Source organism: Lissotriton helveticus, chromosome 2_1 (assembly GCF_964261635.1).
Source record: "Lissotriton helveticus chromosome 2_1, aLisHel1.1, whole genome shotgun sequence".
Taxonomy (NCBI): Eukaryota; Metazoa; Chordata; class Amphibia; order Caudata; family Salamandridae; genus Lissotriton; species Lissotriton helveticus.
In genome coordinates, this window is record NC_136059.1 from 1,378,032,384 (window position 1) to 1,378,049,711 (window position 17,328).

Sequence of the window (17,328 nt, forward strand, 5' to 3'; positions counted from 1 at the left end):
TTGTTTTTAGTCATCTCTGACTCAGCCTTACAACCTTCAGTGGAGCCGCTTGTTAAATAGTACATGCCTGTAACGAATTGAAAGAATAACCTTTGGGCCTCACGCGCAGAACGGACCACAGTCAACTCTCAAGCTGTGTGAAAAAGGCTGCTTTATTGAAAACAGGTGCATCTAACAAAAAAAAAACCTTGGCCGTTGCCTCCCAAAACTAAACCTCTATATACATGCTTCATCTACGTATCCCCCTCGACCACCCCTAAGGTTTCCACTCCCTTCTCCTGTCTTTGCAACTATTTAGCAACCCCAACTCAGTCAATCACGGTTGTCCCTTTAAACCCTGTAACCTCTTCTCTACCTGTCAAAAGATCTACCTAACTAAGTATCTCTTATCCTACTCTTATTACCTGCTCCTGGAGTAACTTGTTCCCAACTATAAAGTGAACTGTAAAATTGAACAGAGCTAGCTTCCAGACGCCATGAACCTGCTTCAAGTGACAACCAATTACAATGCATTTTCACTCCCCCGATGCACCTGTACCAAACAAATTCGGCCATCCATCCCATAATAACCAAAATAACCCCCCCATCTTACCTTCTAAAGGGTCGGTAGGAGGGGATCGGAAACTGTCCCTAACTGCCGGCTGCCATGTCACCTTACAAAATGGTAACACAGCCTCCAACATTTTCCAGCTAAAACACCCAAGCACATAGCCCAAGTGCAGCCCATAGAAAGACCAATTTGTCGCAGGCTGCACCAATGGCCCAAAAACCCTGGGAGTGCGAGCCTCCCCAAAGCCCCATTGGGCCACATGCCCAGAATGGACCACAATCAAATCTCAAGATGTGTGAAAAAGGACACTTTATTGAAAACGGGGGCATCTTACAAAAAACATAACCTTGTCCTATGCCTCACAAGACTAAACCCCGCTATAAATCTTTCATCTACATATCCTCCACCCATACCCCTAAAGTTTCCCCGCCCTTCTCCTTTCTTTGCAACTATTTAACAACCCCAACTCAGTCAATAACTGGTGGCCCTTTAAATCCTGTAACATCTTCTCTACCTGTCTAAATATCTACCTAACTAAGGGGCATATTACCAAGCAATAGCGATAATTATCGCTATTGCTTGGTTAGAGACAAAAATTTACCGCTGCGCTGCGGCGATTTTTATCGCAGATAAACCTTGGTACTACCAAGTTTTATCGCAAATGCGATAAAAAACGGCTGCAATGCATGAATATCGCTGAAAAGTCAGCGATATTCATGCATTACCGAGCTAATGCTCTTAGCCATGTTATCCACCTCCCATTGGATAACATGGCTAAGAACTGCTCAGGGCAGGTGTTAGCTTTTGGAGATATTCGCGCTTAGCGCGAATATCTCCAAAAGTTGGTAATAGGAGATAGCGATGTTAGCGACTGTTTCCAGTCGCTAACATCTTGGCACGCCCACTTTGCATGTCATTAGTGATAAATATCACTGACATGCAAAGTGGGGACCAAGATGGTCGCTATCTCCTACTAGCTGTCGCTAACTGGTGTTAGCGACAGCTAGGTAATAGGGAGATCATTTTATCTCCGCTTTCTTATCTTTTAAAGCCAAAAAAGCGGAGATAAACCCCCTTGATAATATGCCCCTGAGTATCTCCTATCCTACCATTATTATCTGCTCCTGGAGTAACCTGTTCCCAACCATAAAGTGAACAGGAAAACTGTACAGAACCAGCTACCAGACGCCACTCAGAAACAGTCCCTATAACGTTCCTGCCAACCCCTCCCCCCCCCATCACCTAGGCTATTCTTGGGTATCTTCGTATGTATAGTGCTTTGTCTAAAACTTCCTTTATTTGTATATCAGGTAAATATCCATCCCGTAGTGAGACAAATGAACGCCATCAACCCTGAAAAAGTACACTGCAGCATATCTTAGTTCTGCTTGTTCCACTCTACTGAAACCTGACTCACCACAAAAGACCCTCATGTCCCTGTTTATCTTCCTCCCGGCTTTATCAATGGCGGCACCCTCCATTGTCTTCCAGGGATGAATTCAGTCCAAACGACAAAGCACCCCGACCACTGCTGCCTAATCTCCCTCAAGTCCCTTTTCATTTGCTTTAGTAGGGCCAAACCCTTGCAAACCACTAAATCATTCTCCCCAAAATTAATTATTAGAACATTCGGGCATCAATGTATTCAAACTGGGATTGAGCTTGTGCCAGCGCAAACCCCCTTTCCCATGCCAACTTATTTTAAACAAGGCAGGTTCCAATCCTAAGTTAACACCTTTCCCTTTTTGAAGCTAGTGTCTCTCTGCTAACTTGACGAATGAATGCCCGACTATGCAAATGGCTATCGCCTCCGACTCTGGCCCTGCTACTGCACCTGAAAAGACACATGTCCATGTTTGTAATACGTACCCCCATCGAACTGGACATATCAAAGCCTCTTCATTGGCCCCTAGTAATACTGTCTTCTACACATCCCTTTGGTCCGCCTTCGAGTGCGTGAGGAGGATCATGACCGCTTCACTCCATGTACTTCCCTCAATGAAGGCCTGCAATCCATTTCCTCCTCAACAACTCTGATACACTGAATGCTCTGAAATACAGCCATTAAGGCAGCAAATAAATCTGCTTCCTGTAAGCTAATGCATATCCTGGGTAGCTCCTCTATCATCCTGCCTAATAATGCTTTTGACACCGGCATCCTGGCCCGCTGTCCTTTCCCTGCTTGCCTGGCCCAATCTTCCAGCATACACTTTCCTAATTCACCTGCCGAAGGGGCATATCCCACCACAACTTGTCCATGAGTGCTATCCCCGCTAGCTTGGCAGCAACAGTGAACTTCACCAAACCCCTATCAGAGACATAATCAACTGTATGACATTCTCCTCTCTGGCCCAAGTCCCTGTCCTCCTCCTTGCCCCTCCTGTTATAAAGGCCTGCCAGATCCTGGCCATATGCCCATCTCGTAGAAACTTCTAATGACCCTACCACCAGTTGCAGCATCCTTTGTCTCCTTTGGACCACTTTCCCACAGGCACCAGCGTCTTCTGAAACTCCCTCTCCGTGGCCAGTCCATGGAACCTCCCCCACTGCGAACGAGACAAAGCATCGGCAATGTCATTGTCCACTCCCGGGTTGTGCTTCGGCCGCAACTGTATATCACACTTCAGACAACTTAGAATGAATACTCTCATCAACTTCAGGACCTGCTCATCTCTTGCTAACTGCTTGTTGGCCACCTACACCACTGCCATGTTAACCACCCCGAAAATAACCTTTCTATGCGCTTGGCTCTGCATCCACACTGTGACCACTATGACTAAAGGAAACATCTCCAAGAAAGCAATACTCCTGCCCCCATTCTTCCATTGTTGCGGGCGTACCACTGGACACCACCTGCCCTGCCAGTACATCCCAAACTGGCATGCTCGGACAGCGTCGGAAAATATCTGCATGTCCCATTTGCACTCCTCTGGTGCGGACATGGGAATCTCATTGAATTCTTCTAAGAACTTGCCTCACATGTGTAAATCCTCTTTCGTCCCTGCGGACAGTCACATGTGATTGTGTTTCAACATGAGTCCCGCTAATGACCTGCCCAATCTCCTGCAAAATGCCCTTGCTGACCTAACTACCGTGCATGTAAAGTTCAGATGCCCTAGCAGCACCTGTACCATCCTCACCATCCCTTTTGTCTTGGCCAACATGTCATCAATAAATAATCTCACATGCATTTTCTTATCCGCCGGCAACCTCGCTTGGACCCTGCGTCTTCTCTGGTGCCAGGAGCACACCTAGTGCCCCATTGAGCTTTTGGAAATATGCCAACTGTTGCCGACAGTCTAACGAACCAGGCCATCCCAACAGGAAGAAGTCATCAAGGTAGTGTGTCACCGTCTCTTTGCCCGTTTTCCAAGGGAAGACCCATTGCAAGAAGGAACTAAACTTCTTGAACAAGACACATGATATTGAACAGCACATGAGAAACTCCTTATCCACAAAGATGTTCCCATCCACTTGGATGCCCAGCAGCTGAAAATCCTCTGGGTATACTGGCATCAGATGGAAGGCAGCCTTAATGTCACATTTTGCCTTCTAGGCACCCCTGCCAACGTGTTCCACTAGGTCCCTCGATTTGTCCCCTGATGAATAAGAAACTAATGTCAGGTCCTCGATATGTAATCATTCACTAACCCTCCCTGTGGTCATGACAATTTCTGAATCAACCAATACTAGCCTGGTTCTTTCTTTGGCACCACTACCACCGGAGAAATAATCAAATCCATTAACAGTGAATGAGCCCTCCATGCGCCCTGCTTCAACTTCCTTTTTTAATTTTCCCCAAACCACTGATGTATGAGCCACCACTGACTTCAGATTCTCTGCCTATCTTGCTGTCCGAGGGGCCTCATACCCCAATTTAAAACCTTCCTTGAAACCCTTACTCAGTAACTATGCATCCTGCTCCCGTGGGTAGAATGTCAGCCAGGCATCCACGCAGTCATTCTTAATGGATGTATGAGCATTTGCCCATGTAACCCTGCGCCCTTCTTCCTCCCCTGCCTCTCAGCCCCCTGTTGTCCCTGCTGTCCACTATAAGCATTCTGTTGTTGGAAACCTTGCCCCCCTTGCTGTCCCCTTCCTGCATATCCTGCCCCGAAGCATTGCACCAATGGGTGCCTTCCTGCGCATTTTGAGCATTCATGACAAAATCTATAATATACCCGCGTACAGGTTCCTTTATTGTAATCCCAACATACCCCCGGATCCCCCCACCTCCTTCGGTGTGTATCCTACCCCTCCCCTGGTGGGGCGATTTTGAAAAGGGCGGTAAACTAAATGTAGCCCACTGGCCGTATACGTTTTCTTCCCAAAGCTGACTGCCCCCATCATCTGGTGATACAATACCTTCCCAATTTGCCTCGGGATCCCAAACTAGTCTGGCTCGGAACTCTTTGTAGTAGTGCGACCATGCATAACCCCGTATGTCAACTGTGCCCACCTAACCACGTCCATGTATTTAAACAAGGACACACACCTGTCTGGGTATTTCTCGCAATATACACTAGCGAAAATCAGAAAAGCTGCTGTCCAGTTTTCTATGGTCCTCTTTCGATCTCTCTTTGGGCCACAATTCCATATGCAGGAGCTTCAACATGTCCCCATATTCTCCCTTCCAAATATTTTCTTTTGTGGCTAACATGATGTATGCTCCCAAACGTTTTGTTAGTTTCATTGGTTTAGTTGATTTTAGGCACTCAGACCTCTTTGCTCTCTTTGGCCCCCATCGCTTGGCTTTTTCCTCCATCTGTTTTGCCATCTCCTGTGTCATCCATCTCTGTCACTGCTGTCTGAGCCTTCCCGTCTACCTTCCTTGTGTTTCCACTAGACCCTGTCTCCCCCTCTGTCTTCCGCCCTTCTGTACCTACCCCTGTGTCCTGCACACATTGTCCTTTGCGCAGATTGATCTCCCCGTCCTCCCCTCATGCATCAGTTTCCGTGGACACCTTCCATCTTGGACTAACTGCCCAGCCTTTTCCCCACTTTCTTAACAGGCTTCAAGGTTGTCATCCTCACTGGATCCCGCTGCCTAACCAGTCCTGCAGAGGGTTGAGTTGCATGAGGCTTGGCCGGGACAACCACTTCCTGCTCTGTGTCCTGCAACATACTAGGCACAAAATTACTTGTCCCCTCCTTTCTTCATCTACTATCTCCCCCTCCTCTATGCTATCTTCTTCATAATCCAATGGTATTTCTTCCCATAGCCCCCATCTTGCTCTATTTGCTCCCCCAAATGTGCCTCTGCACACTGTCGCATACGCTGAATAAATTCCTCCAAATTGTGCTCCACATGTGGCGGGAGCTTTCGCTGCCGTTCTGCCACCTCTTGCTGTCCCTGCATTGACCATGTCACCGCGGAGCTAGAGGCCGCATCTTCCCAACCGGGCTGTCACCCCAACGTGACCATATCAAACCTCCACTTATCACTGAGTCCGTAGTCCCTGGCCGTGGTCCGGATGGCCTTCCAAGACCCTGCCATCGCTTCCACTTGGTACTGCGGAGCAGCATCTGGCTCACCCGAGGTGTGTGCCTCTCGCACCCGTTGATCCTACAATGAAATGGCAAGGTCCGGCGGACAGGGTTTAGTATCGATATCCGTCCCTGTCTCCCATTGGGCCGGGCGCAACTGCTAATGCCCCCTGGACCTGTACTGCTCTTCAGGTAACTGTCAGTGCCCCCTCACACCCCTGCCCCCCAAACCGTCTGCCTAAAACCTCCTCTACTCGTTCCCGCAGAGTACCCCTTCTGTTTGCCTGGGGCCCCTACTTTTGACCCATACGCTCATACAACCTTACCAGAAACTCTTGATTTCACTCTGCCTCACTACCATAAAACTAAACGGAAGATCTCAACGTTTGGAAACTGTGATCGAAAACTGTCCTTAACTGCTGGCTGCAGTGTCAGCTTACAAAATGGTAACACAGCCCCTAATATGTCTGCCCGAAGCCCAAATGCAGCCCAAAGAGAGCAAAATTGGGCCCGGGCTGCACCCATGGCAAAAAAAAAACTAAGGGTGTGAGCCTCCCTACTGGACAGCCACCCCCCCAAAGCCCCATTGTGAACACCGCACGTGCAACCTTTTCAAACCTGCCGTGCAACTATCCTAACGTGTGAGAACCATGTGACTTAAGTAATCATTCTTAAACTAACTTAGAAAAAACAGATCTGCTAATGAAAATAAAATGAAAATAAATCATGCTGTTTACACCAACAAAGAAGTAATGCAAATCAAGCAATAAACCAAAACAAATTTGTGATAAACACATCAAGGAATAAACCGAAACAATTTTGTGAAAAACACATTTTTGTTTTTCAATAAAACACAATGTTTGTTATCTTAATATGGCTGCTTGGTTATCTCAAATAGCCTCTGAGAGGGTGCTTTTTCCTTTAAAACATTTGGGGTGCAAACATTGTTCATAGGTGAAAGGTGAGAGGTGGATCCTCTGGGTTCTTTTTGTGAAGAAGGAGATGATCGATCTGAGCGCGTCCCCTTAGATGCCGATATGTTAGATCCTTTTGATCAGAGTGTGGTGGGATACGGTGTCGAAGGCTGCTGAGAGGTCGAGGAGGATCAAAGCTGCTGTTTCTCCATAGTTGAGGAGGGTTCGTATGTCATCAGTGCTTGCAATTGTGCTGTGATTGCTGCGGAAGCCAGATTGGGAGGAGTCGAGTAGCAGGTGTGGCAAGAGTGGATTGTTGATAATCGTTTCCAGTACCTTCACTGAGAATGGGATGGGAGAGATTGTCCAGAGGTTTTTGAGTTTGCTGGGGTCAGTGGAGGGTTTTTTGAGTAGTGGTCTGACATCTGCGTGTTTCCAGGTGTCGGGAAATGTTGCGGAAGTGATAGAGGTATTGAGTAAGATGGTGAGTTCCTGGCTAAACCTTTGGTTTATGAGGTTGAAGGTTTGGTGCAGGCATGGGTCTGTAGGAGCTCCTGAGTGGATGGATTTCATGGTGGAGGTGGTGTCATAGGTTGAGAGGATATTCCAGATGGTCAGAGTGTGTTTTGTGTCAGTTACGGTGGTGTTGTATTTGTCAAGTAAGTCCGTAGGTGTGGGTTGGGGTTTGCAGTTCCTGTATAAGGTTGCGATCTTGTCAATGAAGAAGTGGTCGAGGTTGTTGCACAGCTCCTGTGATGGTGTGATGTTGTTTTTGCCGGCAGACAGGTAAAAGAATTCGTTAATAATGTTGAAAGATTCTTTGGTGTTGTTGATGCTGGTTTCCATGTGTGCGGCAAGAGCTGTGTCCTTTGTTGCCCCCCACAGGTGGTGGTAGAGGTTGAGGGAGGGCTTGAAGGCTGCCCTGTCCGAGGTGTCCTTGAACCATCTTCTCTCCAACTGTTTGCTGTCTCATTTCACTGTCCTGATTTCTTGGATGTACCATCTGGCCTTTTTGGAGGATTTTCTCTGGATGTTGCTCTTGAGAGGGATGATTCTGTCTGTGGAATTTGTGATCCATGCATTAAAGTTTTTCACTCACTGTGCGAGGTTGGTGTCGGTAGTAAGCTTGGAGGAGTTGAGGGCATTTGCACAGCGGGTCTCAGAGATTTTGTTCTACCTCCAGTGGGTGGTGTTGGTCATCTTGGGGGTGATGGTGCGGGGGCTGGAGATGCTGAAGTGGATGATGGAGTGAGCGGTCCATGTGAATTCTATGACATGGCTGTATTTGATACGGTTGCTGAAGGTGAAAATTGGGTCCAGTGTGTGTCCAGCAGTGTGTGTAGGGTGGTGAACAATCTGGGTCAATCTGAGGCTGCTCATATTTCGGGGGGTGCAGTGTTTTTGTCATTGGAGTCGTGGAAATTTAGGTCGCCGAAGAAGAGGGGTTCGTTGTAGTCAGGGATGGTGCTGCAGAAACTGAAGGCAGGGCCATGGGTCAGAATGTAAGGGTACCTCTGATAGTTGTCTTGTCATCCATGTGGAGCATGAAATTGAGATGTTCCATGGGAGTGGTGGTGTTGTCTGTGGTGCTAGTACACTGTATGGTTTTGTTGTGGATAATGGATGCCCAGTGTGAGGGTGGCGATGAGGTCCCATAATTCAAAAGAATGCTTGCATAGTAAGCGTGGGTTGAGAATGGCACATGCGAGTTGGTGTTTTGTACAGGTGGTGTCTGTGATGTGTTCGGGGTAGGGCTGGTTGGTGTGCTGGTCCTTGTGCCGTGGCTGGTAAAGTAGCAGTGGGTGCACATGAAAAGTCCTAGTTCTAACATAGAAATCTAAACAGTTCATACAATTGAGAGCAAACAAATAATACAAAGTTGTGAAAGCAATAATCGCTGTGTGCTGAGACTCATGGAACTAATCTATGCCGCTCATCTGAGAAAGGTATAACATAGTTCTAAAATGAAAGTTAGGGCATTAGCCCTATTGAATAAGTGGTGGGTACAATTCTTATTTGTACTCTTTTAAGTCCATCTATTCGTTCTCAAGTAACTGTGGTAAGGTGGATCGTGGATAGTACCCAATGAAATTCTCTGTGGGTGACATTAAATTTCTATCTTTGTTGTTCCTCAGGCAGACCAAGGCTGTGAGTGCCAGTTGCTCTGCCTCAGCCCAGTTGATGTTGCCTCAGACCAAGTCTTCTGCATGTGGTGCACCTGCCCCTTCCTGACGAAGACAGGCAGCACCACCATCAACGATGAGGAGTTTGCACTCTGCTCTCTGGTTGTGCTCCATTGAATTTTCACTGGGGCAATCTTTCTCGGACCCAAACACAACCCAGTCACCCAAACAACCAGCCCACCATATGTCGCAGCAGTGACCAGGAGATAGAGACTGAGGCCACCACTGATTCTGGAGAGTGGTCTGACCTAGTGCTAAGCTGCCTAGGGCACTTTCAGATAAGGCTGTCAAATGTGATCACGGTTTTCTCAGTCCAATTAATCACAGGCTCTATGTCTTCATGGGAGGGATACCACAAAATACATTTGTGGTATCCTTGGGCATGTCTCAGCTACAGGAGATACTTTCCTGGACACAAAGCAGTAATGCTGGGGTCTCGAAACCTCTCCACACAGCCTGAGGTGCAGATACTTCTCTGTTTAGCAGCACACAGCTACAAGTTGTTCCACTCCCAGTTCCTCACAGTTCACTCCTTATAGGTATGATCTTCTTCAGGCAAGAGTACCTCTACCACTCTTCCTCAGCAGTCAGCCTGCTGCATTCTTCAAGGCAGACTCCTGCATCTCTTTTCCTGACAGATCACAGAGCACCAATTTCCATATTTCCACACATGACAAATGGTAGCTGGCATTCAGCAGCCCCAACCTTCAAGTAAAAAATAATTTTTGGGGTGCGGAAAAGATGTGCATACCCATGGGGCCTGGGTTTCAAGAAAGTGGTCCGATCAGGCGTAAGACTTATGAGCTATTGAGTAATGTGTATAGTCTCTATCACTGGGGTGGTGGCTCCGCCATACGTCCCTGATCCCACAATCCTCCTACCACTCCCTACCACTCCCTGACATAGATCCTGCCCCCCCAGTCCTCGGGTTAGAGCGGTCCATCCTTGCATCCATGACCAAATTTAAATTGCCACCCACCACAACCAAGGAGTCGGACGTGTGGAGAACCTCGGCCAGGGCCTCAGTCAGGAACTTCTCCTGATGTTCGTTTGGGGAATAGATTGAGGCTACTGTGAGGTTATAGGTGCTGATTTGTAGCCTCATCGCAAAGAGATGCCCCTTAATCTCTGCCACTGAGCCTTCCATGGAACCTCTAAAGCGTTTGAAAAACAGGATGGCCACCCCACCCTTCTTACTCTTCCCTGAAGACCAGAACTGCAAGGGTAACCCCCTGGATTGCATACGGTGTCTATCTTTGTGAAGCAGGTGGGTTTCTTGAAGTAAAAATATATCCTCCTCCGAATGCTCGAGTAAGGAGAGCACTGCTCTCCGCTTGGTAGGATTGATAAGGCCTCCGACATTATAGCTGACTACCTTAACTTCCATCAGGTTGTAAAGAACCATGGAGATATATGTCTTATGCTATGGAGCCGAGAAAGGGGGACAGACCATGGAAGGGACCACACAGACAGATGTGACTGGATGGACCCTCCCAAAAGGGCCACAAGTAAAAAGCTCACCGGAGAGAGGACCCCCATCCAATAAAAATATAAACAAACCAGAAAACAATAAACCACCAGCAAAGGCAAACACACAAAGTCCATCTCAACTTTGCTGCCACTTGATGATCGGCAGGCTTTGGCAAACACTTTTTCCTTGTGCTGGCAGGTCACCTCCTATATTCAGGGTTGCTATATTTACTGCAGAATATATTAGGTTACTTGATAGGCATCTTGAGTAACACATCACTTTCTTCGCTCACTGATTAACCAGTTCTATTTTGATGGGGCAGTGGCTAGAGAGGCTACCATGTAAGCAGCACCCACCTCTGATAATTCAAGAGAATGCTCTAGAGTGAGCATAGCCAGTAGTGTCATTTTCACTTGGTGTAGAATTCTCTCCTTAGTTTTTGCGATTAACAGACCTGGATTATTTCAGCTCCAATTTCTTCATCTGTGTGGTCTAGCTCAGGTGTGCTGGCAGGATTGCACAGGCGAGCATAGAATGAGATTATAGTTTTGTCCAGACCTTGCTTAGTTTGACAATGAACCTCTCGCAGTCAGATTTTGACTGTGTGCTGTGCTGCCCATTTATGGCTACTATTGTGGCATTATAATTATTACCCCAGCGTTTGTTTGGAAGAGTGAAGAACATTTGTGAAGTGGAATAGGCCTTTTGGTGGTAGAATAGACCTATTGGATAAATCTTTCTCTTTATTAGCCGACAGGTAATTTTTAAAATGAGCTATCGAGATGTTCCAGCAAGAGAGTATGTCAAAAGGCTGGATCATCATATCTGCACTGTTCGACATGATTTCAATTCTGGAGTGCCAATTGTTGGCTGAAGTACGTGAGAAGACAATAGAAATGCTCCCTCTTTGGTCTTGGGTGTCATGACTGAGACTCGTCCCTCGAGAATGTCTCTCAGTGCTTGTTTTACTAGCTTTGAGCAAGTCACGTCAGTCGTAAAAGAAGCAAAAACTCAAACAGTAGCAAGAAACACAGCCAAAAACAAGTATTAGATTCTCCATGTTTGCACCTCTTGCCAGTGTTACTTCCGGTTCTATGATCGGAGAACAATTGGCCCAGCTGCAGTCTCACCTAGGGAAAACAGATGTTCATCACATATCAGATAGTGAGATGAATAGAGGAGAAAAGCCAAGTGTAGCTGAGAATCACCGTGGCATCCAGTACCTGCTCTCACCTTATAGGGAAAATCAGACATGACTGCAGGTTGTGCCTTGGCACTTCTGATGTGTTAGCCTCATCCCCTTTGCTTTGATTGCTGATGTTATCATTCACCAATGGCGTTTTCCATCTTCACAGGAAAGCTCGGTCCAACCATGTAACCTGATTGGGACTCCCAATCCAAGTACAAAAATTAGCAATTGGTGGTGTTCTGCGCCTAGAATGAGCGAGCACCCACAAGGTCAATTTGGTATCCTTGTCAACAGCTTTGGGTTCTAATACTTTACCATGGTCATGGGTTTCACAGGTTGACAGCATATCACAGCACAAGATCACACAGGTTCTTAGTCTCAGCTTGCACATGCAGAATTCCACACATGCCCATACATTTGTTTTAACCATATGTTGTTGCACAGAGACCATTTTGAGTGGGCTCTTAATGTGCCAGTATCCTGGTAAGTAAGACCCCTCTCAACTGTAGACCTATGTACATAATAGTTGTCCAACAATGGGCAGACCTCTACAGACCTACGTCAAACAGAAGAAGGTGGTACGAGCTCTCTTTTCTTTGGGAGGTATGCAGAGGGATGCCCAGAGGGAAGTTGAGAAGGCAGACAAGATGTCAGGTAGTGGTTTAATAAATCTGATGGACCCCACATTTTGTTTAATAAATTGGAACTGAAAGTGGTCAGATGAGCTGATCCTCTCCCTTCCCTTGTAAGAATGCATTATCACTGCTAACCGCCACTGACAAGCTCTTACCATACTATGTAAGTACACTTGCACGACCTTTAAAGAGATGTTTCTGATGCTCCATCACCCCAGGAGACTAGTATAATAAGTGAATTATTATTTGAGGAGGGCAGCTGCCCATTTCAAGGAATAATGACAGTAACTGGCTAGGGTAAACCATAAAGTCCCTAAATAAACCTGAACTCAACCCCCTGGTAGTTGTGGCACAGAGCAGGCAGGCATACCTTAGGGTAATGTGTGAAGTACTTATGCAGTGCCAGTCAGTCAGTCAGTCAAATTACTTTATTCGATAATTCAATATCATAAAAAGACAGAGATGATCAATATATAAATTACAGTTACATTATTAAAAAGTTCACAAATTTCATAAATATTAAAAATATTAGAAAAAAGGTCAATACATATACAAAGTAAGTACTATCCCATCCATATTTAAAAAACACACTGTGTACATAAAGTGCATGAATTATAAAAATACGGTCAAGTGTGAAGTTTCATTATCTTTTTTCTCTCCCTGGCAGCCCCCACCAAAAAACTAGCAACATGAGAGATGACCCTGGGACTGCTTAGTAGTTGCAAATATAGGAGAGCGCAGGCCTTACCTGAATAAACCCTGCTTCCTTGAGGATGGGGACAAGAAACTTTCTCCTTGCAGCCATATAATGGCCACAGAACATTAAAAAATGCATTGTATCCTGCTTTGAAAATTATCACAGGAGCATGGAGGCGCTTGATCGGAGGTACTCCATACTGTTAGTTGACCTAGATTCAGGTAAATCAAATTTAAACGGAAACGCGTTAAAAGAAATCTATGATAAGGTCTGTTGACTAAAACCAGGTAGGGCTCAGGACCTGGGGGATTTAAAACCATAAAATTGGATCTAACGGTTGTTTTTCTGAGCTCCTTCTCTTCTCTGCACAAAGACAACCTCTGTAGCATTGCCACCTTTGTTAAATCTACATCCTTTACGGTTATATTTTCTGGCACAAGGAAGAGCTCTGGTCTTCAGATATTCTGAAAACCTTGTTTAACGTAAGATAACCACTTAATTTTGTTTGCGTTGTCTAAGCGGAGACAGTCCTTGAGTATGGAGTGATTCAGGGAGAGTTCCGCATTCAGCCAGGTCTTCAGCCAGGTTATTAACGGCGCTACCTTTAGTAAATCCGTAATAAAACCGACGCCCAGCTCTGAATGCACCGAAAAAGAGGGGGTTGACTGCGGTACTGATAACATTGTTCTCATGAATTTATTTTCAGTGATTTGCAAGCAGTCCGTAGCACTGTATCCCCATAGTGAGCAACCATATGTCGCTACAGCCAAACACTTTGCTTTATAAATATTTAACAGGGCTTCAATGGGCCTTCCCCCGAGCTTTTTACTAAAGGCCATAATGGCCATAGAGGATCTTGCAAAGACAGTGTTTCTTGCTTTAATCTGTGTGCCCCAATTCCACCTCTCCTCAAAGATAATACCTAGGTACGGGAATGTGGATACTCTGCTTAGTTCCTCTCTGCCACAGAAGAAGGTTTTCACGTTTTTCTTTTGACAACCTTTCCCTGTTATCATGATTTGGGATTTTTTTACATTAATTTTAAGGTCTAATGAGTTCATAAAAACTCCAAATGCATCCAACAAGCGTTGAAGCCCCACCCCAGTTTGCGATAGAAGGACAGCGTCGTCCACATACAAGAGAACCGGTATACCCAGATCTCCTGCATGTGCCATCACCTCTTTAAGCACCGGTTCAAGGGCGTTTATATAGATCATGAACAAGAGAGGGGCCATGATACACCCCTGCCTGACCCCCCTTTCTGAATGAAAGTGGCTAGAACAACGCCCCTCTGTGTTCACCCTAACGGAGGCCCGCAGGCCAGAGTGTAAATCCGCCAGGAAGTTTACCAAAGTTGGATCAAGGCCTAGGTCAATTAGGATCTGCCAGAGTTTCGAGCGATTCACGAGGTCAAGGGCCGAAGAAAGGTCCATAAAACCTAAATATAAGGACCCCTCCCTGGCAACAGTGTATTTGTCCACTAACAGTTGTAGGTTGAGACACTGATCCAAAGTACTTCTTTTGGATCGGAATCCATATTGGACATTAGATAAAATCCCTTTCTCATCGAGCCAATTCTGCAATTTGCGCAGGATGACCCGCCCCAGAATTTTGACAGATGAATCTATTAGAGAGATTGGGCGGTAACACGCTGGGTCTGACCGATCCCCCTTCTTAAATACTGGGACGATGATAGACTCTTTCCAGGATGATGGAATATTCCTATAATTTAATACATTGAAGACCTTGCTCAGGATTTTTGACCATAATTTTGAGTCGCACTTAAAAATATCTGCAGGAACTCCATCGGGGTCAAGTGCCTTATTTTTCTGCGTTTCGTCTATTGCCCTTTCTACTTCGGTGACCTCAAAAGTAACATATTAACCCTCAACTCTCTCTTTAGTCATATATAATGACTCTTGAGGAGTGGTACTAGAGTATATGTTACTAAAGTGCATAATCCAAGCCTCGTCAGCAACGTTGGATTCAAGGGCACTATTCTCTACCGGAGTGAATAGGGGTTGATTTACTACTTTCCAGAATTGAGAACTACTTTTTAAAACCTCTGGATCTAGTAACTGTGACCAAGCATTATCTTTAAGCACATTTTTTCTGCTTTGTATAGCCTTTTTATAGGTTGCTCTTAGCTTGGCTACTAATGCGCGATCTTTTGGATCAGACTTTAGGGCCTTTAACAGGTCAGCATGTGCCTTTGAGCAAGAGCGATCAAACCATCTCTTGGCCCGGTTTTGTGGGCGGCCCTTAACCACCATTAAGCTCTGGTTGATCTGTTTACAAATACTGTCAAATGAACTAATCACTTGCTCAGCAGCAGCCTGAGAGTCTAAACACATCGCTACATCATCATCCACCTTATTCAATACGTCCGGTATAACTGCCTCTGGATTTATGTTTGCCCATTTTAATCTGCGACCCTGATCTGTCGGGATCACTTCCTGACCACCCTTGTGTAACGCTGTTTTAAATGATAAAAAAAACCCAGACAGAACCTCCAGTAAAACTGGATTATGATCGCTAAAGACTGAGATTTCTGTTCTGTACTTTAATACCTTTCCTAAAATATAACAGGACATAAAAATAAAATCAATAACTGTACCATCACCTATACCTTTAAAAGTAGGGACAATCAAATCACCCCCCCCTGCAGCTTGATTCGTACAGGTTCCACGCTGCCAAGATTTCTTCAAGAGCCTCCCCCCTTTTTGTGTGTTCAAAATGCGCTACTGCAGAACATGGAGGACCCTCTTCTACTGAATTGGCACATGGGTAATTACACGGGTGGGTATTAAAGTCACCTAAGAGAATTATCTCAAACCAAATTACCGTAGTTGTATAGACTGACAAAAAATTATCTAGCTGGTCCAGATTAAGTCTGGTGCTATCGTTTGCAGTGGCATTATAAAAGTTTATAAATAAAATACTAGTAGAATCTGGGGTATTCATTTCCACAATTAAACAATTGCTACATCCTGAGTCAAGCTGAGTCAACTTTCCTTTTAACTCTATTTTAAACAGACTTAGTAGACCACCTTTAGATCTTCCCGCCCGACTACCTGGGGCAGGGATAAAGAAATGTACATATCTTTCGAGCGAAAAGCAGTTCGATTGGTCCCATGTTTCCTGTAAGGCCACAATGTCAAAAGTTTTTAAGTAGTCAATCCAGATTTCATTCCCCATTTTGCCCCTTAATCCAGCAATGTTCCAAGTCATTATTCTACATGGTTGTGCTTGGAACTGTGGGTTGTTTGCCAGTCAATCAACTTATGCAGTGCCAAAACAGGAGAACCAGAAGAGGTCATGAAACCTCACTGTGACCACAGACATCCTAAGTCATACACACTCTGAACCCATAGTAACTCTCAGAGTAAATGGTGACTCGTGAACCTTCTTAATTACAGCAAGTTCTTGTCAGGGCAATCAGTTTGGCTACTGGTGGAGAAGTTACATGGCACAGGTAGGACGCTTCCAAGACTCCAATCAGAGTACATACACCATAAGCGGCTCTTAAGATACCATGTCGGTCTCTTAGGCAGGACCCATCAACAAAAAGAGTGCAGTCAGATTCGGTACATCTAGTTTGTCAGGTCTCGGTTTTGTGCAAAAACTTGGTAATGCTAGCACAGTTGTGGTAAAATTTGCCCTCATCATCTCCCTCTGGATTCGGCAAAAGGTAAGATGGGTTTAGTGTATTCCATCGCTTAATGGAAACATTTTCTGCTGCCAAAATGATTCTCTCATAGTGAGTTAAATGGCAATTTGTCAAATGCTATGTGTGGGAATGGGTCATAATGTTCTCGATCGGGGTTCACCGCTACAACCACTTTGAGACATCTGTTGTGGAAAATGTGAAATATGAAAACATAGCGAAACAACAAACACCAGCAGAAAGCATTGCACAGTCATACATAGTGAAGAACAGTGTGGGCCAACATGTCGTACAGACAAGAGAGAGGCGAAGAGTTTGGGAAACAGCCATAACAACGCATGCCTTACATCGCATTCCTTTACAATGCGGTTGTTACAACAACCGTGTTGTTACAATGTGAACCATTACATCGCAATTTGTTTCAACGACTTGCTGTAGGGGGCGCACTGGTGTTGGATTTAGAATCCAACACCTTCCCTGCTGTTGCACAAACTGGAGTAGGAATAGTAAATTATACTATTCCTAAGTCCAGCCC